Source organism: Macaca fascicularis, chromosome 6, assembly GCF_037993035.2.
Source record: "Macaca fascicularis isolate 582-1 chromosome 6, T2T-MFA8v1.1".
Lineage (NCBI taxonomy): Eukaryota > Metazoa > Chordata > Mammalia > Primates > Cercopithecidae > Macaca > Macaca fascicularis.
The window spans coordinates 149,217,863-149,245,249 of NC_088380.1; the positions used below are offsets into that span (position 1 = coordinate 149,217,863).

Here is a 27,387-nt window from a genome sequence, read left to right on the forward strand (position 1 = left end):
ATAAAATGCCTCAACTAGCCAAATAAAATGCCTCTGGGGTCCATACCCAGCTACCCTATAGGATACTAGTTTAAAATATCTGGACTATAGTCTATGTTGATGGGAGAAGTGGGGTGAAAGTTGGCATTCCCTTGCCATTAACTTCTAGCCTCCCAGTAGTCCAGGCTGCTTTGAATAAACACCAGATCATCATACAAAACATATTTATTTATTTATGAGTTGGGGGTCTTGCTGTATTGCTCAGGCTGGAGTGCAATGGCACAATCATGCACTTAGCAGTTCACTAAGGCCATGAACTGCTGTGCTTAAGTGATCCTCTCACCTCAGCCTCCTGAGTAGCTGGGACTACAGGTGTATGCCACCACACAAGGCTAATTTTAATTTGTTTTTGAGAGACAGAGTCTTGCTGTGTTGCCCAGGCTGGTCTTAAACTCCTGGCCTCAAGCAATCTTCCCACCTTGGCCTCTTCAAAGTACTAGGATTATAGGAGTGAGCCACTATGCTTGATCAAAACACAGTTTTTAAACCAATTTATGTCTTTACTGAAATCTCTTAAAAACGCCAAAGGGTGGAGTTTGGGTTCCATCCATAACACCAACATTTCTGAAGAATCCTCTTCTCTTGTCTCTTTCTCAAGTCCTCCTCATGACCTCTGTATTAGTCCATTCTCACACTGCTATGAAGAACTGACTGAGACTGTGTAATTTATAAAGGAAAGAGGTTTTGATTGACTCACAGTTCCACAGGGGTGGGAAGCCCTCAGGAAACTTTACAGTCATGGAGGAAGGGGAAGCAACCACATCCTTCTTTACATGGTGGCAGGAAGGAGAAGTGCCAAGCAAAGGGGAAAAGATTTTCATAAACCCATCAGGTCTCATGAGAACTCACTCGCTATCACAAGAACAGCATGGGGGTGTGTGGAGGAAAAGTTAAATCTTAAATTTGAACTCAATTGAACGTGGACACAAACAATGGTCACCAAGTCCTGGAACAGGTTGCATGAGCCCCTTGAGACATTCTTCCAGAAGGTTTCGGAGAAATCTGTTCCTGTACGTTAGTTATTGAAAAACAACAAACAATTACAAAAACAAGTTGACCTTTTTGTGTTCCTTGAGTCCAGTCATGAAGGGACCTCGTGACTGGGCCTCATGCCAAGTAACTCATTACAAAAAGAGCTAGGGTCCCAGACCATGCCGAAGCTTCATGAGACCTCTCCTCATCTGTTCATGGATGAGTGGCCGACTCCGGAGCCCAGGCTGTTGCTTCTGGTCTGGTGATGAATCCTCCATCGTCTGGTGAGTGTGTGTGTATATATATAGTCTATGTTGATGGGAGAAGTGGGGCGAAAGTTGGCATCCCCTTGCCATTAACTTCTAGCCTCCCAGTAGTCCAGGCTCTCTTTCTCTCTCTCTCTCTCTCTCTCTCTATGTATATCTTCTCCCTTCTCCCCTTCTCATTGCAATTTGATTATATCATTTGCTTATTATATCTGCATTGCCATTTACATGGAATAAAGGTTGCTTACCCTTAAAGGTATTGTGTGTGTGTCTTTTCTTTTCCCTTTGCGCATCTCCCTCACAGAACAGGGTAACTGCCCCCATGATTCAATTGCCTACCACTACGTCCTTTCCACAACACGTGGGGATTATGAGAACTACAATTCAAGATGAGATTTGGGTGGGGACACAGCCAAACCATATCAACAGCCCAGCCGCTACTTCAGTCCTCCTTAATTTATCTCTTGAATTCTCCCAAACCCAGCTCATCCCTGGCTCATTTCTCTTATTCTCTCTCTTGCCCTCTGATCCATTCTGCTTTCCTTAGTAGGTAACTCCCTGCCTTCTCTTAGGTAGACCCATCAACCCATCCTACCCATGGTACAATTCAGAATTCTTTCTCACATTTTCCCTTATTATGCACAAGAAATACTCCAGGGCCAGGTGCAAAGGCTCACGCCTGTAATCCCAGCATTTTGAAGGCTAAGGCAGGAGGATCACTTGAGACCAAGAATTCAAGGCTGTAGTTAGTTATGATGGCGCCACTGCACTCCAGCCTAGGCGACACAACAAGACACTATCTCAATTAAAAAAAAAAAGAAAGAAAGAAAAAAGAAAAAAAAGAAAAAGGAAAAAGAAATACTCCAGAACTTGGCTAGTGAAGACTAATTCCTCCTTCACAGGAAGGAAGTCGGGGCAGGGGAAAAAGATGCTGTAAATACTCTAAAATATGTATTTTTTCCTGTTCCATCAGCTATGCCATCTGGGATGGGGTGACGTCTGGATGAGATGTCATTTTAAAGGACATTTCTGGGACACGCTGGCATCAAGGCAAGTTTTCAAGGTGGCTGCCATTTCCTTGTCACTTACCTTCTATGGACAGGACAGAGTCTCCACCCAAACCACCACCCTCCCACAAAAGCGGGAAGGAGAAGGCAGAAGGGAGAGAAATCAGACTTTTCCTGATTTGTCTAATAATAGAAAGTTGGCAGAGCACGTCACAGAATAGAAAGTATTTGATAAAAATAGCATCTGTTCAGCTTGGGACTCGAGCCGGGGCTGCATGGAAATGTAATTTATTCCTTCCTCGAGTATTCCCATTCGAGTATCACAATTCTGGCTTTCTCATTAATGAGAGAAGTTGAAAACGTTGCTTCCTGTGACCAAAATGGCTTTCTTTCCCAAGGGCTGATGGCGGAGGCGGCGACGGCGCAGCTGAGCGGGCGGCCAGCAGGGGGCGCGGCCCCGCCATCCTCACACCCATCCGGGACACGGAGGGGCGGGGCCCCCCCTTACACAGCCTGCGAGGGGCGACCCGGGAGAAGGTTTTCCAAACAAGCGGTTTTGCTGACTCTCGGGGCCTAAGAATAACCACTGTATAGTATCATGACGCCGGCGGCTTCAGTAAAAGTCCGGGTAGACAGAGGCTTCCCTGTCGCTCAAGGAGCTCCCAGGGCTTTCTAGGCTTCCCGTTCTCCTCCTGTTTCCCAGGACTCAACGGAGTGCCCCCTGCAGGTCAGGACGGGAACCGACACCTGGCCTTTGTCAAAACGCATTCCAGCGCCCTGTGAATTACTGACCTCATGCCTGTCACCTCTCCATCTCCAGCTCCTCCCAGCCCTGGCTCCTTAGAGTCCTGCTCTGGGCAAAGTGGCCTTAACAGGAAAGCTGAGCCAAACTAATAATAGTTTGGGTATTGATCAGGCAGCCCCTTTAAATCACCCAATGTTTTGTTTAATTGCAGAAAAATACACATAATATAAACTTCTCCATTTTAAATGTACGGTTAGTTTAGTGGTGTTAAGTTCATTCACATTCTTGTGCAACTATCCCCACCATCCGTTTCCGGTTCTCTTTTCATCCTCCTAGGTTTAAACTCCACACTTAACTATACAGTAACTTCCCATTCCCCTTCCCCCAGACCTGGCAGCCACCACTCTGCTTTCTGCCTCTGAATTTGACTAGGTACCTCCTATATATGGGATCATACTGTATTTGTCCTTCTGTGGTGGCTCGCTTCACTTAGCATAGTGTCCTCAAGGTTCACCCATGTTGTAGTGTGTGTCAGAATTGCCTTCCTTTTAGGGGTGAATAATACTGTACATATATGCCACATTTTATTTGTCCATTCATCTGTCAATGGACACCAGGATTGCTTTCACCTTTTTGGCCATTGTGAATAACGCTGCAATGAGCATGGGTGTCCTTTTCGAGATCGTTTTGACCTGTTTGTATTTTAACAGGACACTTTAGGAAGGTAATCCCAACAGAATAGTTCAAGGTCTGAGGAAAGCTGATGGGAACTATTTTAGGAAGAAGCAGATTAATGTCCTTTGCATCAAATCATATCACCTACATAGGGGGCTGCCCCAGGATATATGTTCTGATATCATGCATTTTGTATTTCCTCACTTAAAAGGATAAGAAGTGGTGCCCAGTGGAGGGAAAATGTTTCTGACTGTAAACAGCTTCCAAGCCACTTGGCTCTGGGAATCTTTGATAGCCGTAGATTGTCAGGCAGTGATAGTGGGAAGCCAGAGAGTGATGCAGATATGAGCAGGCTTTCGTGTCAGACCCAGCAAACATGTCTCCCGACATGAGCTTCAAATGTCTTCGCGAGCAGACTCTTCGGGGTCCTTGCTGATTCAGCTTCTATCTGCCCCCCTATGCTTTCCTGTGCCTTCAGCTCTTAATTTTTCCCCCATCACCATTGCAATATGCTCAAGTAGTTAACAAAGCAAATTAATACAGAGAAAGCACAACCCTCCCTTAAGCCCTGCCTCCCTTCAGTTCCCATCCTTCCTCTCTCTCTCCTGCTGTAGCCTATCTTCTTGAAGGAATCATCTTCACTTGCCACTTCCACATCCATACTCCCATTCACTCTTGAACCCGGTGCTCTCCTGGCACTGGATTCTGAAGGTTTCTGATGTGACATCTTGGTTCAAGCTTCTGATGGGAACTCAGCCCCCTGTTCAAGTCAAAAGCACTGCATCCTAAGAAGTCTTCGCACCTTGCTTCAGAGGCAGTTCCTAGAATACCAGGAGATATATGTATATATATATTCTTCCTCATCAAGAGAAGGCCTAACAAGAACTTTTGTAAATCATCTTTCCTGGCAATGGAGTATAGAGGTTAGAGGACCAACTATATCATCATCCACAGTTTGATATGAGCCCCAGCCCTGCCAGTTGCTAGCTGGGTGACTTTGGGCAAGTTACTTAAGTTCTCTGTGCCTTCTTACCCTGCCTCTAACATGGCGATCATCCCAGCACCTACCTCATAGGCCTATTAGGATAAGTAAACAATGCATGTTAAGAGCTGAGCACAGGGCATGGCTCACAGGAAACATTTCATTAGGGTTAACTCGTGACTACTTTTTATTGGCATAATACTTAAAGGTTTTAAAGGTTGACCTTAGTAATTAAGTCTATCTTGATTTTCTTGCCTGTAAAATTTGAATGAACAAATGTGGTAAGACTAAAGGGTTCACTGCAAATTTTCTAGAGAATAATTGGTTCCGTAAGTGATCAGAAACATTTACTAAGGATAACATGAGGAATGACAGGGAGAAACATCACATAGGACTAATGAAAAGGCAGAATCTCTGAATGGAGAAGAACACTCCTGGATATTGTGAGATAAACCAAAAAATGGGAGAGTGTGATTGAACTTGTGCATCAGTGATTAGCATTGGATAGGATTAGCATGCATAAACACAGACTGTTTTTGGAAAACAGCCCCTTGAAAAGCTCTCAGAACTAAAATATGATAATAGTCAACACAGTCTGGCCACCAGATGAGGTATTCTGCTGTTTGATAAATTTTATAAAACTGCAGACCTTATTTTAAACTATGTGGAACTATTCCAAGGACTGATTGCAAAGTACATGAATAGGTATGTGAGTCTGATAAAATAGCTGAAGTAAGGACAGGAATGGAAGGACATTGAAGTAAAATTGGCACGTGTTGTTTCACATCTAAAGGCTGGAAGCCATTTGGGCAGAGGCAGAATCTGGGCTCAGAGTCTAGCCCTGCAGGATCCAGTGTGGCAGCTGCATGTCTCTGGAGCACTGGAAAGGAGGCTACTGCAAATTAGGATCTGCTGTAAAGGTAAGATACACACTAAGTACAAAAACAAGAATGTAAAATATATCAGAGATTTAAAAAATATTGATTACATACTAAAAAGTGTTAGCACAGTAACTCACACATACTAAGCACTCAAGATAGGTAGTCTATTTTTTTCTGTTGTTTAAACACAAACAACTGAGAGCTTATTATATGTCAGTATCCTAGGTAAGGCAATGCTTGAAGATACCCTCACAGTCTGTCAAATGGAAGAGGAAAATAGTCCCACTTTTTAGACAGGTGGTTCTCAAATGGGAGAATTTTGCCTCCCAGGGCCATCTGGTGATGTCTGAGACATATTTAATTATCAAAACCTGGGGGAAGTGGCTACTACTGGCATCAAGTAGGTAGAGGCCAGGGATGCTGCTAAAGTCCTATAATGTGCAGGACAAGCTACCCCCACAACAAAGAATTGCCAGGTCAAAATATCAATCGGGCCCAGGTTGAGACATCCTGCATTAGTGGCTCTTGATCACTTACAGATGTGACTGATTAATAATCAAGCTCAGCAAGTGTGTGGTAGGAGAATTACAAATGTTATCCAAAGAGGCATCTTCTGGCCAGCAACATTGGTGTCACCCAGAATTTACAAGAAGAGCAAATTCTCAGGTCTACCCCAATTCTATTGAGTCAAATCTCTGGGGGTAAAGCCCCTATATCTACAGTTTAACAAGCCTTCCAGGTGATTCTAATACAAGCCAAACTCTGAGAAGTGCCGTTCCACTGCCCCTGTGTCCTGGTTACCAAATACTGCTCATTCCGGGCCTGAGCGGTAGGTGGCAGTGAATCACAGAACGGTGTTGGAACGGCTGCTAAATCCTGAGAAGGGACTGGCTTGCACCAGATTGGTTGGTGACGGAGCTGGTGACAATTGCTCCAGTGTTCTTACACTAGCCCACAGTTCATGATGCCAGCTTTCTCGTTTCAGGAAAGTTCAGGGAACAAATCCAAACATGGTTCAAAGCCATTCTAAGGTCCCTTCTTAGTCACATGGTGTTTCCAAGGCTTTGAGATTGTTTACTTCTAACTCATGTGTCAAAGGTGTATCCTTCAATAGAGAATTTTGTGAGTATCTGGGTTTAGACTATTCTTCTAAGACACCTTCCCAACCTACAAAATCCCAAAGTCATGAGAACAAATAATTTCTGCGGTCCTTGGACACTTTTTGGGCCAAGTATTTGACGCATCTCACTCTGAGCAGACCCTTGGCCCCTCCTCTACAGTGGACCAGATCGGGTGAATGGTGAACATCCCGTTTCCCTGAATCTTTTGTCAGGCAGATAAAATTCAATGTTTGGCAAACTGTTAAGGCTGAGAGTGAGGTCACTGCAGTTCAGGTAATTTTCTATTTGGGCCACAAGAGGACACCCTCCACTCAGCCATGAGCATCTACAATCTCCATAAAGCTCTGAGGCCGGTTGAATGAGTGCTGGATTATGAAGAGAGAACAGTCGCTAGAAAGGGAGGGGATGTCACTTTCCTTCTAGTAGAGTGGCAGGATGATGTGGCTTTGGATCAGACCTCAGCCCTGAAGTCTAGAGCTAGGTTTCTCAAAAGAGTGGCTGCCCGACCAGCTGTATCCTCATCACCTGGGAAGTTGTTAGAAAAGCACATTCTGGGGTTCCAGCCCAGACCTGCTGAATCTGGAGCTCTGGGCGTGGAGTCCAGCAATCTCTGGTTTAACGAGACCCCTCCCCTCTCAGGTGATTGCCATGTTTACTCCCTCTCGATAACTGCTGCTCTCTCCTCCAGAGCATCTTCCTGGTTGTTCTCTGGGACTTAAAACCATGGTGGTATCTGATCTCATCACACTTCTGCCAGGAGGTGAATTCGAAGAGCCTATAGGTCATTTGCCTGACGACACCTGGGGATTCTGAGGTCAGTCATTCTGCATGAATGTGTGCAGTCCCTGGGCTCAGCCCTGGGCCGAAGGCTCTGAGGGATGTAAGGAGCACTAAATAGTAATAATTTGTCAGCCCTCACAGAGCTTCCAGTCCTCTGTAAAAGGCAGGGTTGCTGCCTAGAAACAGACTAAAGAGGGCCCACACGACATGGTTCTGACAGCATGGGTAAATACAAGGAAGCTGGGAGCCACGCAATGCTGCACACGTCCCCTCCCCAGCTTCCTCTCCCATTCCCTCCCACCCAGCTGCTGTTGCAGGGCCTCCTGCCTTCTTTTTCACTCTCAACAGCACACCCTCAGTTTGCCCTCGTTTTCATTTCCTTTTCCCCTTGTCTCCCATACCTCTTGTCCAATTTCTCCCCATCCCATTCTGGTTTTGTTGTAAATCACAAAATTTCAGGAACAGGCCCAGCAAGGACAGAAGCCCCAAGGGGCAGGGAAAAAGGAGAGAAACTGCATAGATAAGAACAGGCTTCTTTTCAGAGTAAAGACTAAGAAGACACAGCCATACTGTAATAGTAGTTACCCTTGTCCGAAGGGCAGTGCAAGCCTGGAAAAGGGAGACCACCTGTGGGCTAGGGAGTGGGGAAGAAGCTCATTAGGGTGTCTGGACACGAGCTAAACCTTCACAGGGCAGGGGGACTTGGGAAAGCAGAGGGGAGGGAGAGGCCATGCCAGCCCCATAGCGGGGAGGAGCTGGGGTGGGAGGGGGGCAGGGGGCAGCCTGGTGGGGAGGGAGGATGGATGGGGAGTCATAGAAAATGAGGCGAGATGGGTTCCCAGATGGAGGAGGGAGCAGTTAAAGTTTGGTTTTTATGATAGACACACCAAAGAGGTATGAGGAGGTTCTGAGCAGAGGAAAACTGTGTATATTATTATTGTGAAGACTTCATCTCTTGCTGAGGTCATAAACTCAAATGCCTATAGCATGAAGCAGGCCAGGTAAGAAGCAAGAGGGCCTGGAGGGGTCGCGTGAGCTGGAGAGCACATGTACACTCTGAAGTGGGCGGTGATACACAAATCCCGACAATTATTACCACGGGAAGTAGAAGCTCAGAGTTGCCAAGTCATCCAGTTTTTCAACAGAAGTCGGATCTCTGGATTTCTTTCTCATGATGTAAAGTTTCTTCATTTTTAAATAGGCAGCTCATTGAAAATTAAAAAAATCTGTACACCTTTGGGTGGTAACTTCTGACCTGCGTTTAAAAAAATTGGACCTGGTGGTTTGCACCTCAATATAAAATATTATGACCGTTGTTTCTTCTCAGTTTCCTCCCTCACCCCTTTCTAGCAAATCCATTTATTGTGAACAAAAAATAAGATAACATCCAAGCATGAACAATGTACTGTTTTCAACACTGCACACGAATTATCTCATCCTCACACAACCCTGTAAGATTAGCTACTCCCACTCTATGGATGAGAGAATTGGGTTCAGAGAGGTAAAACAACTTGCTCCAAATCTCACTAGTTTCAAGTGAGGGAGCCAAGACTCAAGCCCAGGTGGTCAGACTACAGGGTCATGCGTTAAGCCTGTGTGTTATATACTTCCCTGTATTCTTTGGTGACCATATTTCAGTTGTCTTTTTCCCTCTTCCAACTATGACATTTGTGAGGTTGTATTTCCTTCTTGTGTTAAAATATTAGGTTCCCTGTCTTTATTGCCCATGCCCTGGTGCCTGAGGCCTGTGAGTCAGCTGTGCTGGGTCTGGCAAGCATCCATGGAGGACCCGCCATGCGCCGTGCATCGTGGTGGCGCCAGCTGTCCAATTTCATGAAACTCCATTTTAATGAAGGATACTGACAGATAGAAACCAAAATTCCAACCTAATATGGGATATCATGTTGAGACAAAGGCATCTTTGGTATGCACTGCGATCATACAATGGAGTCATAAATGTGGAGGAGGTGTGGGTCAGGGAAGACTTCCTGGGAGAAACGTCCTGAGGGCTAAGTCTCAAAGAACTCTGAGGAACACCAGGTTCAAGAGGCCAGGCATTAGAAGTCAGAGGGGTGCAGAGAAGGTCAGCAGAGTGGTGATAAGGCAGCAAGAAGGAGCCCTGGATGGTAGGGTTGAGCCTACCTGAGACAGCTGATGGATAGGAGGAAGGGACCAGTCAGAGGGGCTGGGGAGTCACAACCTGACATTGTGTATGCTGATTCAGTGTCTACACGCTCAGTGCCAGGCCATGGGGAAGACCCCACAGAGAGGGTAAGGCTTGTTGTTCAAGTGGATGGATGAGAGGCTTTACCCCTCATTAGTTGTGGGGCCTTAGGCAGGCTGCTTTGCTTCCGGGAAGCTGGGTTTCCTCACCTGTAAAATGAACTCGAACTTATTCGGCTTGGTGAGTACTGAATAAGAAGATGCTGGTGCCAAGTCTAGCACAATGCCTGACCCCAGCAATCATTCAGACAATGTTTGTGATTACTATCATTTCTGACACTTAGTAAATGTTTGTTGAAGGAGTGAAAGGGAGCAATGGCTTAGGTGACCCCAGCGGCACCCAATGCAGTTGGGAGATCAGATCATCAGCTAAGCTTAAGCCTGGCCCATGATTTCCACTTGTCTTACAAGGACTGGGAAATAGGGGTTACATTAGTTTGAGGGAGACTTCAACTTTAACATAAACTCCAAGTGACGCCATCCAGTCCACCGGAGAAGCAGTGTGCTTCAACAGGCAAGTCTGACCACAGAGATTGCAGCTGAATCAGCTGTAACTCGGAGCTGAGGCTGATAATTTTCTGAGGCTTGTCTGCACGCCTGTGAATCTTGCGTTCCTGTAGGTTACATCATTCTATCCAGGTGCAGACAGTCCTACCGACGGACTACTCCCCGGCAGCTGCAGCAACCCGGCACCTGGCATGGAGGAGCCCATCTGGTGGCGATATGCAGCCACTCAGGACTCGTGCCAGCCACGCCGGCTCCTGGGTGACGGGCAGATACGGCTGCGGCTGCCTTGCTTACTAACCCAAATAGCACAGAGCGGGACAGTCTTCCAGCCAGGTGGGTAGCTCCAGGAGGCCACATTGACCTTGGAGATTCCTACCATACCCAGGAAAAGAAAGAAAAGCTGCGTACAATTCTTACAATCATGCTTGTCATTTCTGTAGTCCTTTTTGTTTAAGGATCTCAGCTGCTGGGGCACGTGCAAGTTTTCCTTCAGTTTCTGTGCCAGCAATAATGTGCCTTGATTTTCAGGCAGTTATAAGTGGCCAGAGAGAAAGAGGACCTTAAAAGTATAAGCCTGGCTTATTTTTTCTGAAATGAGATAATTTCTGCAGCAGTGGGTCCCAAACTGAGCTGTGTGCCGGGTTTTTCTGGGGGATATGACACACACGGGGCTGCCAGTTCTGAATCAGTAGGTGTGTGGCCAGCCCCAAACACCTGCGTTATTAACCAGCTCACAGGGTGGTCCCCTAACTGGCTGCCTCCAATCCCCTGAGGACTTGTTAAAAATGCAGGTCCCTTGGCCATACCCCAGACCCACTATATAGACAGCTCTATCTAGGGTGTGGATGGATGGAGTTTCACTCTTGCCACCCAGGCTGGAGTGCAATGGCATGTTCTCGGCTCACCACAACCTCCACCTCCCGGGTTCAAGCGATTCTTCTGCCTCAGCCTCCAGTGTAGCTGGGATTTCAGGCGCCTGTCACCACGCCTGGCTAATTTTTTTGTATTTTTGTACAGACGGCGTTTCACGGTGTTGGCCAGGCTGGTATTGAACTCCTGACCTCGTGATCCACCCGCCTCGGCCTCCCAAAGTGTTGGGATTACAGGCGTGAGCCACTGTGCCCGGCCAACGGCTTCCTTTTTAACAGGTGACTTTTGCCACAGGTCCCTCAGTGGCTCTTGAACACAGTCAAGCTTTAGAGCTGCTGCCATTTGTGATTCTGACGCACTGTATTTGACCACTACTCCAGAACAATTATGCTTGAATTTCTGTCCTGCAGACCCTAGATTTTTTTTTCCCTGACTCAACTAGACTGTTCTCAGCAGCCAAGAGAAGTGTTGTTGGCCAACATAACACAAAAGCGGCAAAGAAAGTAGAAAAGTGATGTAATCTGAAGCCACGTGGAGTCTGAGGCGAAGGAATTGTGATGGAAAACACCAGGGATCCTCACCTTGCCTATGACCCAGCTTTGAGAGTTGAAATGGAGGGTGTGAAAAGACACTGGGCAGTTCTTTGGCGAACGGGCTAGTTGGAATTAGTAACCTTCTCCTTGGAGAAGCTTCTGCCACTGCTTGTAGGTTTGCTTGGCTTTCGTTCTTTTTTTTTTTTTTTTTTTTTTTTGAGACAGAGTCTTGCTCTGTCACACAGGCTGGAGTGCAGTGGTGCCATCTCAGCTCACTGCAACCTCTGCCTCCCAGGTTCCAGCGTCCTCCCGCCTCAGCCTCCCAAGTAGCTATGACTACAGGTATGTACCACCATGCCCAGCTAATTTTTGTATTTTTAGTAGAGACAGGATTTTGCCATGTTGGCCACGCTGGTCTCGAATTCCTGGCTTTAAGTGATCTGCCTGCCTTGACCTCCCAAAGTGCTGGGATTACAGGCATGACGCACTGTGCCTGGCTGGCTTTTGCACTCTTCTGGGCAGTCTTGGGGCAGGGACTGTGTAAGCAGGGAGTTTGGAAACTTGGATCCCAAAGGTCAGAGGCAGAGTCTGACCTCCAAGGGAGAGGAGAGGTGCAGTCTGCGGATCTGGGAAGTGTTTCAGGACAGGCTTTGCTGCCAGCCCCCAGGAGCCTTCCTCCCCTGCGGGAAGCCAGTACAGAGGCATTCTCCAGGAACCCAGCTGGCCAGACAATGCCACTCTGTTCCTGAGTTTGCTGGCACCCAGGCGGTTAACCCAGAAGCCGCCTCTGTGCCCTTTAGGGCAGGCAAGTTTTAAAGCTCTCCTTTCAACTTGGGCCCAACAACATCTTATAGGGTAAGAAGATGCACTTTCCTCCCCCAGGGTGCTGTTTTTCAGTATTCTTTGACACAAGGTCCTCAAGAGGGTATCTTTTCTTCTTCTGCAGCTGATGATCCCTGGGAGAAGTTTTTCGTTTCTTTTCTTTTTTCTTTCTTTCTTTTTTTTAGAGATAGGGTCTTTCTCTGTCACCCAGACTGGAGTGCAGTGGCTCAGGCATAGCTTACTGCAGCCTTAAATTCCTGGGTTCAAACCATCCTCCCATCTCAGTCCCCTAAGTAGCTGGGATTACAAGCAAAAGCCACCATACTCGGCCCCTGGGAGAATTTTTACATCTTTAGAAGAATTCTCCTGGGAACTCTTGAGATGAAAATAACACATGTCCACTCAGCACTATAAGCCAGGAACATGCAAAGTGTCTTTCTCCCACCCCATGGTGGCCAGAGATCAAACAGCCATCCCGGAAGGCCAGACACTGGAGACATTTAAAAAAAATTGTTTTAAAATTTATTTTATTATATTTCATATCACGTCAAAATTTAAGACAGCTTTAGGCTGGAGGGCTCACGCCTGTGATCCCAGCACTTTGGGAGGCTAAGATGGGTGGATTGCTTGAGCCTAGGAGTTTGAGACCAGCCTGGACAACATGGCAAAACCTCGCCTCTACAAAAAGCAAAAAAAATTAGCTGGGCGTTGTGGCACATGCCTATAGACCCAGCTACCTGAGAAGCTGAGGTGGAGTGGAAGGATCGCTTGAGCCCAAGAGGTCAAGGCTGCAGTGAGCTGTGTTCATGCCACTGCACTCCAGTCTGGGTGACACAGTGAGACCGTCTCAAAAGACAGCTTTAAAATTGCATACAGTATATCTCAAGAAGAGGAATAACAATAAAGAGAAATAAAGGAAGGGGAACCAATGAAATTAGGTAAAGGTTGATACATGAACTCCTGGCACACTTACTAAAGACAGCACACAGATTTTTTTTTTTTTTTTTTTTGAGACGGAGTCTCACTCTGTCATTGAGGCTGGAGTGCAGTGGCATGATCTCGGTTCACTGCAACCTCTGCCTCCTTGGTTCAAGCGATTCTCCTGCCTCAGTCTCCCATGTAGCTGGGACTAGAGGAACGTGGCACCACGCCCAGCTGACTTTTTGTATTTTTGGTAGAGACAGGGTTTTGCCATGTTGCCTAGGCTGGCCTTGAACTCTTGACCTCAGGTGATCTGCCCGCCTCAGCCTCCCAAAGTGCTAGGATTATAGGCGTGAACTACCACACCCAGCCGGTTCTAAGCTTTTTAGCAAGGGAAGAAGTGGTCAGGCTTAAAGATAACCCAAGTGACATCAATTCCTTTACCCTTTCCTTTATTATTTTTTAAATCTATCATTTATTGAGCTTCTACTATGTGCCAGGTACTGTCCGAGGCATGGAGGATACAGCCACAATAAAAATGAAGCCCCTATCTCCATGTAGCTCACTCTCCAGGTGGGAGAGGGAAACAATGTGCAAGTAAACAAGGCCACACATGATAATCATATGTCAGGTGGTGCTAAGTGCTAAATGAAAATGACCACAGCATGCCCAGGGATGGAAAGTGACTGGGGAGAGGTGTGGCCATTTTAGACAGGGGCACTAGGGAAGCCCCCCAGTGACTGGCATTTGGGCAGCAACCTAAAGATGGAGGCGGGGAGCTGCACCAATGTGTGGGAGAAGAGTGTCAGGCAGAGGACAGTGTCTGCAAAAACCACAGAGCGTGAGAGTCATAGATGTCTGTGGAACTTGCAAAAAGACAGCGTGGCCCAAGCACAGTGAAAGGGGAGGCCCGGAAGGGGTAGGAAGTTCACGGCACCCTGGGGATTTGTGCAACATAGCAACCCTGGGGAGGAGATGAGGTCAGGAGGAGAATGAGACTCTTCAGGCCATGGCTATAGGGCAGGAGGCAGTATGATTTCAAGAGACCACTCTGGCCACTGTGTAGAAAACAGGGTGTCAGCAGGGGCGGGGCATTAGTTTGCTGGGGCTGCCATAATAAAATGCCACAGGCTGAGTAGTTTCAACAACAAAGTTATTTTCTTACAGTTGTGGAGGCCAGTCGTTCAAGTAAGATCAAGAGGTTGGCAGGTTACTTTCTGCTGAAGTCTCTTTCCTTGGCTGGCTGCCACCACCTTCTCACTGTGTCCTCACAGAGTCTCTCTGCGTGCACACATCCCTGGTGTCTGGGTGTCCAAATTTCCTTGTCTTATAAGGACACCAGTCAGATTGGATTAAGACTCACCCTAATGACCGCATTTTAACTTAATCACATCTTCAAAACCCTTGTCCCCAAATACAGTCCCATTCTGAGCTACTGAGGGTTAAAGCTTCAAACATGAATTGGAGGGCACACTGTTCGACCTGTAACAGGGCAATGACAGAAGCAGGGAGACCAGTTGCCAGGCTAATGCCATGATCCAGGCAAGAGTGATGGTAGCTTGGACCAGAGTGACAGGTGTGAAAGAGTGAAAAGTAGTCCGATTCTGCAAATATCTTACAGGTAGGATAGGATTCATTGATAGAGTGGATGTAGAATGTAAAGAAAGAGGGAAGACAAGGATGGCTCCAGTTTTTTTTTTTGTTTTATTTTGTCATAAGCAACTGGAAACATGGAGTTGACATTTAATGAGATGGAAAAACTATGGGAGGAGCAAATTTAGGGGGGATGCTGAGATCAAGGAGTTCAGTTTGGGACATGCTAAGTTTGAGGTGCCTGTTAGGCATCCGGATGGAAATACCAAGTAGCCAGGAGGAGATAACAAACATTCAGTTTAGGAGAGAGGTCAGGGTTGACTGACATAATCATTTTTTTCTCGTTCCTATGGTTTCTTTTTTAATATAAAAATTTTGTTGAGAAATAATTCACATACCATAAATTTTTCTTTCTAAAACGTACAGAGTGGTAGGTTTCAGTATAGTCACGGGATGGATGGTGCAACAATCACCACTATCTAATTTCAGAACATTTCATCACCCCCAAAAGGAATCCCACACCCATTAGTCATTCCCCAGTCCTCTCTCCCCTCAAGCCCTCGATACCATGAAATTGCTTTCTCCCCTACTGATTTGCCTATTATGAACATTTTATAAAAATTGAATCATAAAATACATGGTCTTTCATTTTTGGTTTCTTTCACTGAGCATAATGTTTTCGAGGTACACTTATGAGTATCAGTGCTTCATTCATTTTTATGGCTAAATAATATTCTATTGTATAGATTAGCCATGTTTCGTTTGTCCATTCATCAGTCAATGGGCATTTGGGTTGTTCCCACTTTGGGCTGTTATGAATAATGTTGCTATGCACATTCATGTATAAGTTTTTGTGTGAACATGTGTTTTCAGTTCTCTCGGGTATACTTAGAAGTGGAATGCTGAGTCATAGGATAACTTTATTTTTAACATTTTCAGGAACTGCCAAACTGTTTTCTAAAACAGCTGTACATTTTACATTCTCACCAGCAATGTATGAAATTTCCAATTTCTCCAGATATTCAGTCATCCTTGTTATTGTCTTTTTTTTTTATTATAGCTATCCTAGTGAGGGTGAAGTGGTATCTCATTGTGATTTTGATTTGCATTTCTCTGATGACTAATGATATTGAATATTTTTCATGTGCTTATTGGCCACTTTTATATCTGCTTTGGAAAAAATGTCTATTCAAATTTGTTGCCTATTTTTTTCACTGGGCTGTTTATCTTTTTATTGTTGAACTGAGAGGTTCTTTATATACTCTGGGTATAAGTCCATGTCTGATATATGACTCACAAATATTTTGTCCTATTCTGTGGATTTTCTTTTCCCTTTCTTAATCATCTTTGGAAGCATAAGAATTTTTCATTTTGATGACCCGACATACAAATTTGAGAGTCATCAGCATATAAATGTTATTTTAAGCCACAAGGCTCCACAAGATCCAATAGAAAGTTAGCTTAATAAGGAATAGAAGTGGGCCAGGAGCTCACGCCAGTAATCCTAGCCTTTGGGAGGCTGAGGTGGGTGGATCATCTGAGGTCAGGAGTTCGAGACCAGCATGGCCAAAATGGTGAAACCACACCTTTACTAAAAATACAAAAATTAGCCAGACATGGTTGTGGATGCCTGTAGTCCCAGCTACTTGGGAGGCTGAGGCAGGAGAATCGCTTGAACCTGGGAGGTGGAAGTTGCAGTGAGCCAAGATTGCACCACTGCACTCCAGCCTGGGCAACAGAGCGAGACTCTGTCTCAGAAAAAAAAAAACAAAAAAACAAAAGAAAGGAATAGAAGTGTCCAAGGACTGAATCCAAGAATGCCCACCATCCAGAGATCCAAGATATGAAAAGAAACCAACTAAGAGGACTGAGGACTCCACTCTCACTTCCTCTATTCTCTGAGTTTTGGAGTACCTGTTCCTTTCCAGAGTAGCAACAGAAAATTAAAAACTCGTGTTTGCTTTTTAGGAATTGCAATTCCAACCCTCTCTTTCAATTCTCACCTTCAAGGCCATGCAGGTTCCAAGGGTTTTGCCTGTTCTGATGAGGAGTGCTAGCATGTCAATTCAGGCCCCAAGATGGCATTAAAACCACCAGAGATTGGCTGGGCGCGGTGGCTCATGCCTGTAATCCCAGCACTTTGGGAGGCCGAGGTGGGTGGATCACGAGGTCAGGAGATCGAGACCATCCTGGCTAACATGGTGAAACCCCATCTCTACTAAAAATACAAAAAAAATAATTAGCTGGCCGTGGTGGCAGGTACCTGTGGTCCCAGCTGCTGGGAAGGCTGAGGCAGCAGAATTGTGTGAACCTGGGAGACGGAGCTTGCAGTGAGCCGAGATCGCACTACTGTACTCCAGCCTGGGTGACATAGCAAGACTGTCTCCAAAAAGAAACCACCAGAGATTTATTGGATTTCCTGGCCTTGAAAGATAAGGGGGAAAGGGAGCAGCAGTGGTCAGGGAGAGCCTTCAGACTGCATTATAGCTTTGATGCCTTTGAAAGGAGAGGGAGAAGAAAGGAGGACTGGGTAGGAAGAGCTTCAGGCTGTAGAGCGGTTCTGAGAACATCTTGTCAAGCCCAACTGGGGCCTCAGCACAAAGCTTGCCCACAAAGTTGTCCATGCTGGCCAGAAATGGCTTGGCTCTAGTACTTCTGCCAAACTATCATTGGCTGGGAACAGCTTGGGGAGAATGCTGCTCTAGCATGAACACTGAGGACTGTCTCAAAGATACTGAATCTGGAGACCGTCTGCTAGCTGCAGTCCTTCCAACAGGTTCTTTCTTGAAGCAAGACCTGAGTGCTGCATTCTTATGGCTTCCACAGTCCATCCCTAGTCCTCACAGACCGCTTCTCCATATACACTCAGAAAGCAGCTCCTCCAGAGTTTTCATGAGTTTCTCTTCCTGGTAGGGAAATTAGAAGGAGATGAAAACTGACTACAGCTTCTATAGCTTCAGTAGATGCAGCGTCTCAGTGCTGCAGGTGATGCCGATCCCCTCCCTCTTCCTAGCCATTTAAAATTCCCCTCACCCTATTATCACCCCTGCAGGTCTTTATAGCTTACCTGGTGATGTGATGTAAACCCTCATTCTTGAGGGGCCTGAGTCTCAGCCTTCTCAACTGGGGTTGCTGTACCTGTCTACACGTCCCCTGGGTTCCACATGCATGCCCTCATGCTTCCATTGTGTACAAGCAGCCCTATATCCTTTTGCTGATCAGGATCAATTACCTCTGCCAAGATGGCAACTCCTTGCCTGCTGTCTCCTAGACACACAGAGTCCAAAGTTCCCTGGCAGCAGTCATAGCTTGTAGTTCAGTGGGACCCTTGCTGTGCCATCTGGCAAGAGTGCACCCTCTCTGAGAAACATGACCTCCAACCCTGCAGAGCCTAGAGTTGTGGGGACAGGAAATACCAAGTCTCTCAATGGGTCATTAGGAATAGTGGTAAGTGGGGACACTCCTGCGTCCATTCCTTGGTTTCCTGATCAATGTATTCATCCTACTGGGGACACAGTGACATTGAGACCTCTGATTTAATGCCTATGACAGATCCTGATGCATGGCACCCATCCTTCAGCTGTGCCTGTAGAAAGCCATTTCCACACACTGCAAGGCCCACTGCATCTAGATGGTGTGCTTCTGAGTGATATGATCAGTGGATCCCATGTTAATGGGCCCATATCTGCACTTCTTTTGCTGTGAAGGGACCCCTGGTTAGATGCTATGTTGGGTAGGACAACAACTGTGGATCATTTATTCCTTAAGCCCCTGAATAATGGTGCTGACTAAGGCTTCGTCAGAGGGAAAGGCAAATCCATATCCTGAACAATTCCCTCTATGAGGTTGAACTGATAGCCCTTCTGAGACAGAAAGAGCTCAATGTTGCCAATTTGTCACCAAGTAGCCAGTTGGTTTCCTTCAGGAACAATGCAACATTGGGGGCTATATTAATTTCCTGGGGCTGCCATAACAAAGCAGCACAGACTGGCTGGCTTACACAACAGAAGCGTATTGTCTCACAGTTCTGGAGTCTAGAAGTCCAAGATGAAGGTGTGGCAAGTTTCACAGGGACATGGAGGGAGTATCTGTTCTAGGCTTCTCTCCTTGGCTTGTAGATGGGTATCTTCTCCTTGTGTCTTCACATTGTCTTCTCTTTGTATGTGTCTGTGTCCAATTCTTCTTATAAGGACTCTAGTCATATTGGATTAGAGTCAACCCTAATGAGCTGATTTTAACTTAATGCCCTTTACAGACCCCATCTCCAAATGTGGTCACATTCTGAAGTACTAGAGGTTAGGACTTCAACATATGAATTTTGTGGGGGAACTATACAGCCTAGCAGAGATAGATCCAATACATAGGCAGTTTCAGATACATGATCACTTTGTACCCAATAGCCAAGTGATCTATCAGATCATATATCTGAAACTGCCTATTTATTGGATCAAGTAATAAGCTGGGTGAGCCCAGCAGTACCACATTGTAAGATGGAAATGATACATTTGGAATCAAGTTGCATGAACAGATAGTCCAGCCCCCAGGTCACCTGTCACACTTGCACAAGTGTTTCTACCCCACCTGGTACCTATGCCATGGATCTCAGGGCTGGTCTATGTTGCTTCCAAGTTGAACATTCAAAGGTAGTAGTAGCTAGATCAGCCATGGTAGGTGGGGATCCATGTTGTTTGGCCCATACATGTGTGGGCACCCTCTCTGCTACCAAGGCCACTCCATGCCTGTGCCCACCATGCACATGACATCAGTCTGCTGAATTATTTGTCTTCTTGGTTGTTGAGTACCTCTTCCATGGTGGATGCTTTCTGGCAGGCATTAAAATGTGATACAAAAATCCTCACTTTGTACCCACTCCCATATGTGTCTGCCCCAGATCTCCTCATCTCCCAGACCCTAATCTGATGAGCAGGCCACTGGCCTCTGCTCATAAATCTCTATAGTCTCACCTCAAATCACGCAAAGTAGGTGAGAACATGCACCACTTTCCACTCCATCCATTGGGAAGATTTTCCATCTCCATCCATTGTGTTTCAAGATGACTCCTGGGATGTAGCTGGAGTGCAGCTGCCATGCTCTTTTGCGTTTCACCTAACAACCCAAGCCATTCATAAACCAAGCTAGGGCTTCTTTCTCCTCCTCCGGCCCGTGGCACACATTTACCTATGTAACAAACTTGAACATCCTGCACAAGTTCCCTTGAACTTAAAAGTTGGGGAATAAAAAGAACTCCCAGCATGGCATAGGTACCAGTTGGGGTAGAAACACTTGTGCAACTGTGACAGGTGACCTGGGGTCTGGACTACCTGTTCATGCACCTTGACTCCAAATATATCATTTCCATCTTACAATGTGGTGCTGCTTCACTCACCCAGCTTATGACTTGATCCAACAAAACCAGCTCATAATAGGCAGTTTCAGATACATGATCACTTTGTACCCAATGGCCAAGTGATCTATCTCTGCTAGGGCCCAGGAACACATTATGGGTTGTTTCTCCAGTGGCAGAGGCTTGTCTGCTGTGGATAACATGGCCTTGCTCTGGAATCCCGGGACTTCAACATGAGTCTTTCTCTGGGGCTTACAGCAATGTTTCTTTTATCTTGGAGGGGATATTCTGTCAAACCTCTGAACACTGGACCCCTACAAACTTCCCTAAAGTGGCAGGTCCCTGAATCTTCATGGCATCCATCTCGCATGCTGAGGGTACACTTGTCTCACCTAGGCTTCCAGTGTTTAGCCACCTCTTGCTCATCCTGTTGGATCAGCATGACACCATCAATCAGCGTAATGCATTGGTGTGATGTTCTGTGGGACGTCCGGTGAGTTCAGGTCTTTAGGACTGTATCATGACAGAGGGCAGAGAGTTAAGAGAGCACAGAGGCAAAATTATAAATAAATGTTGCCAGTTTCATGATAAAGTGACTTGTTTCTGATCCTCTTTTCTAATTAGAATAGAAAATAACACATTTACTGAATTGATGGCCACATACCTTATATGTACTTTAGAGCTTATTAATCCCCTCTAGCAGAAATCCCACCTCCAGCACAGCAGCTGTGATCAGGGCCATGACTCAGTTGAGCTTGTAGTAGTCTGCAGTCATTCTCCAGGATCCATCTGTTCCCTGCAGGGGCCTGACTGACAAATTAAATAAAGATATGAGAGGGACCATCAGCAATGCATCCCTTAGGTTTTTAATGGTGATGCTAATTGTCTCCATCCTTTTAGGACAAAGTATTTTTTATTTACTGTCTTAGCCAGGAAGGAGCAGGTAGCTTCAGAGGATTCCACTTGACCCTCTCTACTACCATCATTCTTACTTCATAGGCCGAGGAGCCAATGTGGATGCCATACCAACTGCTAAGCTTTTCTATCCCAGTTTTACACTCAGGGACTGGGGAAATGATCATATGGTGGTTTAACAGGTCCAGGAGACCTTCCGTGAACTAGATTTTAGCCATGAGTCCATTCGTATCCTAACATTTGTAAGCCCCCTCTTTAATAAGGGGACTGTGCTCATCCTTTGGGTCTCTGGGCATCAATGTCACTTCACAAGTGTTTTAAATATCCGGGTATCCCCTTTTCTTAGTGTATAATAAACTGAGTAAATATTCTAGTATATACCTCCCATAGCCTTTCCAGGTCCTTTCTTTTAAGGACTAATTCACTCCTTCAGTCGACTAGTTCTGGATCTGAAAACTGACACTGGTTCAGGAACTGAGTGAGAGTCTGAACTTCATTTATTTATTTATTTATTTATTTATTTATTTATTTATTGAGATAGAGTGTTGCTCTGTCACCCAGGCTGGAGTGCAGTCGCAGGATCTTGGCTCACTACAACCTCTGCCTCCTGGGTTCAAGTGATTCTCCTGCCTCAGCCTCCCGAGTGGCTGGGATTACAGGTGCATGCCACCACGCCCGGCTAATTTTTTATATTTTTGGTAGAGATAGGATTTAGCCATGTTGGCCAGGCCAGTCTTGAACTCCTGACCTTAGGTGATCTGCCCACCTCGGTCTCCCAAAGTGCTGGGTCTCCCAAAGTGGCGTGAGGCACTGCACCCGGCCCCATGATTTCATATTGGGGTAATTTCCCTCAGTCTCCTCCTCCTTCACTCTTGCTTTTTTAGGGGATTGGGGGAGTTATAGACGTTAAGCATCACCTTGTAGGTTGCCCATCTATCTTGCTCCTAGGAGTGCCACGCTCTATCAGTCATTGCCACAACTCCATGAAGCTCTCTTAGCTGCCCCTTCAAACTTGCCAGTCATTATGGTAAAAGCTACCAGAGCTGGCTTCTGATGCTTAATGTACCTGGCCTCTGTTACTTGAGCATGAGGAGACATCCCTGTGGATACTAACCAGCCAAGCCCTGTGACCAGCTCTCTGGCCTGGAGAGGAGAACTACCACTGGACTTCTCCATGGTGATGGTAGCCCTTATAGCCTTGGTTGGTGATGTGTGCTCAGGGGCCTCTCATAGAGCATGATCCTCTGGCCTCACAGAATGTATCCATTCCAGCTTTCTCCCTTCCTTCAACTTCTTTATTTCTTTCTCTACTATCTTTTGGGGTGAATTAGGCATTTCTGTGTTGTTCAGCATGGACCATTACTTTCTCCGAGCTTCTAGGAGCTATTGGGTTTGTCGTTGATTGCTGTGCTAAGTTATTGTTTCCCATAACTTAGTGACTTAAAACAACAGACATACATTATCTCACAGTTTCTGTGGGTCAGATTGGGAATGGTTTAGCTGGATGGTTCTGGCTCAGGGACTCATGAGGTTGTAGTCAAGGTGTCAGTCAAGGCATCATCTGAAGCTTTGATTGGGGCTGTAGGGTCTACTTCCAAAAAGGCGCACTTATATGGCTGGCAGTTGGTGCTGGCTGTCAACTAGGATGCCTCAGTTCTCCATCTGGCCTCCCAACCTCCAGGACCTCTCTTCTCCGTGTGGCTTCTCCAGAAAGGTAGCCTGGACTTCTTTATCTGGTGGTTGGGCTGAATAAAGAGGCTAAAGACAAAGGGAGCATACACCTAAAATTTCAATCAATGTAATCATGGAAATGACATCCTGTCACTTCTGCTGTATTCTAGCTATTAGAAGTGGATCCATAAGTTCAGCCTACATTCAGTGGGAAGGGATTAAACAAGGGCATGAATATTAGGAGGCGAGGTCATTGGGACCATTATATTTGAGGCTGCCTACCATAGCTACCTAGCAGTAAGTTTGCCCCCAACTCCGGGGATCTTTAACCAGATGTTAAATCCCATGGCCCAAGAAAGTACCCCCAAGTCAATGAATTATTGCATATTCAGTCCTATGTTATTACTCCTTGATCAAGAACTTTCAAATCTAACCCTTGAAATCCTTCCCTTTCTCCTCTTGATTCATGCTAGCTCATTCTTATTAATCATTGTATAGTCTCTTCTCTCCCTTATCAGGCTCGGCACATCCCGAAATGTAATCCTAGGTATTGGAAAGTGAAGGAAGTTTCTGAGGGGCCAGAGAACCTGTGCTTTGCAGGGAAGAGGTCTCTTTAGCATCAGTCAGCATGGGGAAGTACTCACTTGGGTTACCTCTGCAATCTCTAAGGTGCAGAACCACCTCATGGGGATGTGGATGAAGAGGTTCATCCCCTTGGATATTACTAATAAGAAGCCCAGAGCATCCATCTAGATGTCCCCGTATGTCAGGCGCCAGGTTTTCCAGTTAGGATCTTGCCTTTAGTAAAATAGGCTAGTCTAGCCTGAGCATTTGAATGTCTTTAGAACTCTACACCTCTAACAATCAAGTCCTGCAGCTGTTCCTCAGCTCTGTTAGCCCTTCCACTGCAGGAAATAAGGGCCTCTTGGCAAATTTCCAAATAAGCCCTCTGGTTTTCACACTTAGCCTTTAACTGTTTGTATAACTGTTTGTTAACCTCAATTTCAGCTGGTAGAGGTAGCTCACACCTGTAATCCCAGCACTTTAGGAGGCCAAGGCAGGCAGATCACGAGTTCAGGAGCTCGAGACTATCCTAGCTAACACGGTGAAACCCTGTCTTTACTAAAAATACAAAAATTAGCTGGGCATGGTGGTGTGCGCCTATAGTCCCAGCTACTCAGGAGGCTGAGGCAGAAGAATTACTTGAACCCGGGAGGCGGAGCTTACAGTGAGCCGAGATCGTGCCACTGCACTCCAGCCTGGCGACAGAGTGAGATTCCGTCCCAAAAAAACAAAGCAAAACAAAACAAAAACAAAAACCTCAGTTTCTTCTCACTCTGGTGGGCTTCAAGAATATTTGGCAAAAAACAGTTAACTCTTCTGTCCCTGTGGACACTGCCTCCCTGAATATCTTTCAGGTGCCTGATTTGTCCCACCTGCAAGGCTCTGCCCTTCCACCAGTAAGCGTCCCCAAGCCACCACCAGTACAGCTTCAGCAATTAGGCTGCCACCTTGTGCCAGGGACTCTCTGTCTCCCACAGTCTACTTAGGATGGTGTCCTCTTTGCCTCCCTGGCAGTGAGTGAGGCAGTTCCCAAGCCCTATCATTCTGCCTGTTTTCTCCAACCATTCCTGTACTACTTGGGGTCCTCTAAGAAACAGATGCCAAGGGTGATGACGTGCAAGAGATTTACCTGCAGAAAGGAGAAAGAGCAAGATTAGACAGGGAGAGCCTTCAGACTGTTCTGTAGAACTGCATCTGGTTAAGGAGGCTGAGAATAGGATTCATTAGGAAGAGTTTCAGACTCTGGTGCAGTTCTAAGAACGTTTCAGCCAAACTAATGGAGAGTGCTGAAGCCATGGTTAGAGGGGTCCTGCACTAGAACCCCACCATGTTCAGTCATTGGCTGGAAGCAGCTCTAGGAAGCAGAGCCTGGGCATAAACAATGTGGCAGATCCAGCATGGCTATCAGTCAACTACACACCCCACCCATCCCCAGCTCCTTAGGGGAGGATATTTGAAAATACTTTTCTTGGTCTTCCAGTGTGCAAGTGACTGATTGCTGAGAACTCCAACTTCCCTGCTGACTGAGCCTGGTGAGAATGTGCAAATATCCTGAGTCACCAATTGTGTGAGTTTGAGGCCCCCTCTGTCCTGGAAGTTCAACCAAATACCCCTTCTGGGCCTCCCTTTACATGCCCCACACTGGCCCTGGGCACAGGCCTGGTCTCAGGAATGAAAACTGATAGGGCATGGAATTGCGGCAAGGCAGGCAGAGAGACGGTGGGGCATATATTGCACTTTTAGTGAGCCTCATCTAAGATTTACTGGTCAGGCTTGAAAAATCTGAGACACTGAAGGTTCCAGCAGCCAAATGGGTTCCTCAGGGTTAAGTCCCAAGCCAGAGACTTACATTGTAATTTGAGGGGATCACAGCTGTGTTCCTGCCCTAACTTTGTAGCCTCAACTTCCACCCTTGGAGTCATTGCTTTATCTAGAACACAGTCTCCTCTAGACTCCTATTTTTAAACGATATTCCTCCTCACCCCCCTCCTAATCCTGCCCTCACTTCTCAAGAATGAGATGATGAAATTGCAAATCCTCCCATATGAACTCATTTTCCTGGTCCTTTCCTCAATCCCAGGAATAACCCTGGGTAGGAGGAATGCACCAGGGGGTGCTTACAAGGAGAAGAGCAGATGGGAAGGCAAGCGATCTACTGCAAAATAGGCTGCTTTTCCCCACCAGGAGGGAACAGTTGATTACACATTTTCTGTGTGTGTGGTATTTGGCCATGTTACCTGTTAGTACTCTAGGAAGAGATCTTTGTGTCTTTGGGGTAGGAAAACAACACTCAATGTCTTGCAATGGGTAGGCCAACAAATGGATAAAATCAGGCAATGTCTGTCTCCCTTGCTGCCTCCAGCAGGTGCTGGGGAGAGGGGAGGACATCAGAGTCGGCTTAGCCTACCTACACGCTTTTGTCTTGAACCTCTTGAGGGTGAAAATGATCCCAGTCCTAAACTGGAGGGAAGCAATACAGTCTTCTCTCACCCTGCAGCTTTGTGGGACAGAACACTGCGCTCAGCCTGGAGAGCAGACGGCTGTGATTGTTCTCTTTGCAGGCAGGCAGTCCTTGCTTGTTTCCAGCTGCAGGACAAAGCTGATGCAGAAAGAGCTAGTCTGGGGATTGGCTTTTGACCAGGAGTTCTTCACAAACCTTCTAGGCAGAGTGGGGAAGAATAGAGGTACGGGTCTCAAGGGGATTGGCCTCCAAAGTGGAGCCCCCCACTACTGCCTCTCACCCTGGATGGACCTGGAGATCTAGCAGTCAAGCATCTCTGGGCCTCAGTTGCCAACTCTGATAGATGATTGATAGATAGATAGATAGATAGATAGATAGATAGATAGATAGATAGATAGATTAGATAGATGATAGATAGTGTCTCTGTCATAGCATTGTTTTAAGATTTAAGGGGGTAAGTTGTGGAGTGCCCAGTCCAGGCCTGGCATTCTAAGTTCTTATCAATGAAAGCTGCCATAAGTGTAGTATTCCTGGGCTGGCTATTGGGCAGCAGATGTGTACTCTTTCCCAAACTCAAAGGTGTCTGAAATGTCCCATGACTTCATTACTTTTAAAAAATGATATGAAGTCCAACTCCCAGCCCCTGTTCTATCAGGCTTCAGGAAACTCCAACTCAGTTATTATTCCAAACCTTCCACCCTCCAGGTTTCGCAGGCTGCCAGACACTGGGAGCTCCACTATTGTTGACTCAGGGGACTAGTGCATGGGCCTTGTCCGGGCTCACCTTGTCGGGTGAGCACCTGAAACCTGAACCTCTGTGCCTCTCAGGGTGCCGGACTCTCATACCTGGCTCTCATGCTTGGTGTCTGCCTTCCTTAGCCCACCTTGAAGCTCTCTGTTCCTCCTCCATTTGCAACTCCCCAGAACCCACATGACTTCAGGGATCTACAAGGAGGTATCTCTAGGACCCATCCTTCACCAACCTGCAGATCTCCCACTGCTTAAAGAAATCCTGTTCCTCCTATTCTCAACCAACCACAGTAAGGCCCCGCATGCTCCAGCCCCTGGGGCCCCAAGCATCTGCTCCTTAGCTTGGTAAGATCTTCACTAAAGAGCGAACGACAGGCTGGCTTCAGACAACTTCTGCTTTTAGCTCTGAATCACAAACTCCCCCAAGGCAGGAAGGTGCTGGGGTGGGAGTAGTAAGAGAGTGAAATATACATTTATTTATTTACTTATTTATTCAAACATCTCTTCTACGTGGCAGGTACCATTCTAGTTCCTGAGGTTCATGACTGAATAAGTTCCCTCTCTAGAGGCTCACTTCCTAGCAGGGGGAGTCAGGTGATAAGTGCATAAACATACAAGGCAATTTTGCCTAAAGTGCTATAAAGAGAAGTTTTAAAATGTAATCCAGGAGAGAATGGGTTGGGAGAATTAACATTTGGTTGGGTGGTGGAGGGCGGTCTCTTTAAGGAGGTGATGTCTGACTGGA

General features: G+C 46.3%; 1 protein-coding gene across 3 annotated transcripts in view; it reads left to right on the top strand.

Moving 5' to 3' along the window:
- The window catches only part of ARHGAP26 (Rho GTPase activating protein 26), an 899,552-nt gene that overhangs the window by 378,107 nt on the left and 494,058 nt on the right, over nucleotides 1-27,387 (top strand). Inside the window, exons 6-7 of one of the 3 annotated variants that reach the window (XM_073994505.1) lie at nucleotides 5,480-5,606; nucleotides 7,377-7,502. The exons of the other annotated variants lie outside the window; for them this stretch is intronic. The gene's annotated coding sequence lies outside the window, so the exon portion shown is untranslated. The remainder of the gene's footprint in view (nucleotides 1-5,479; nucleotides 5,607-7,376; nucleotides 7,503-27,387) is intronic. 3 annotated transcript variants of the gene reach the window in all.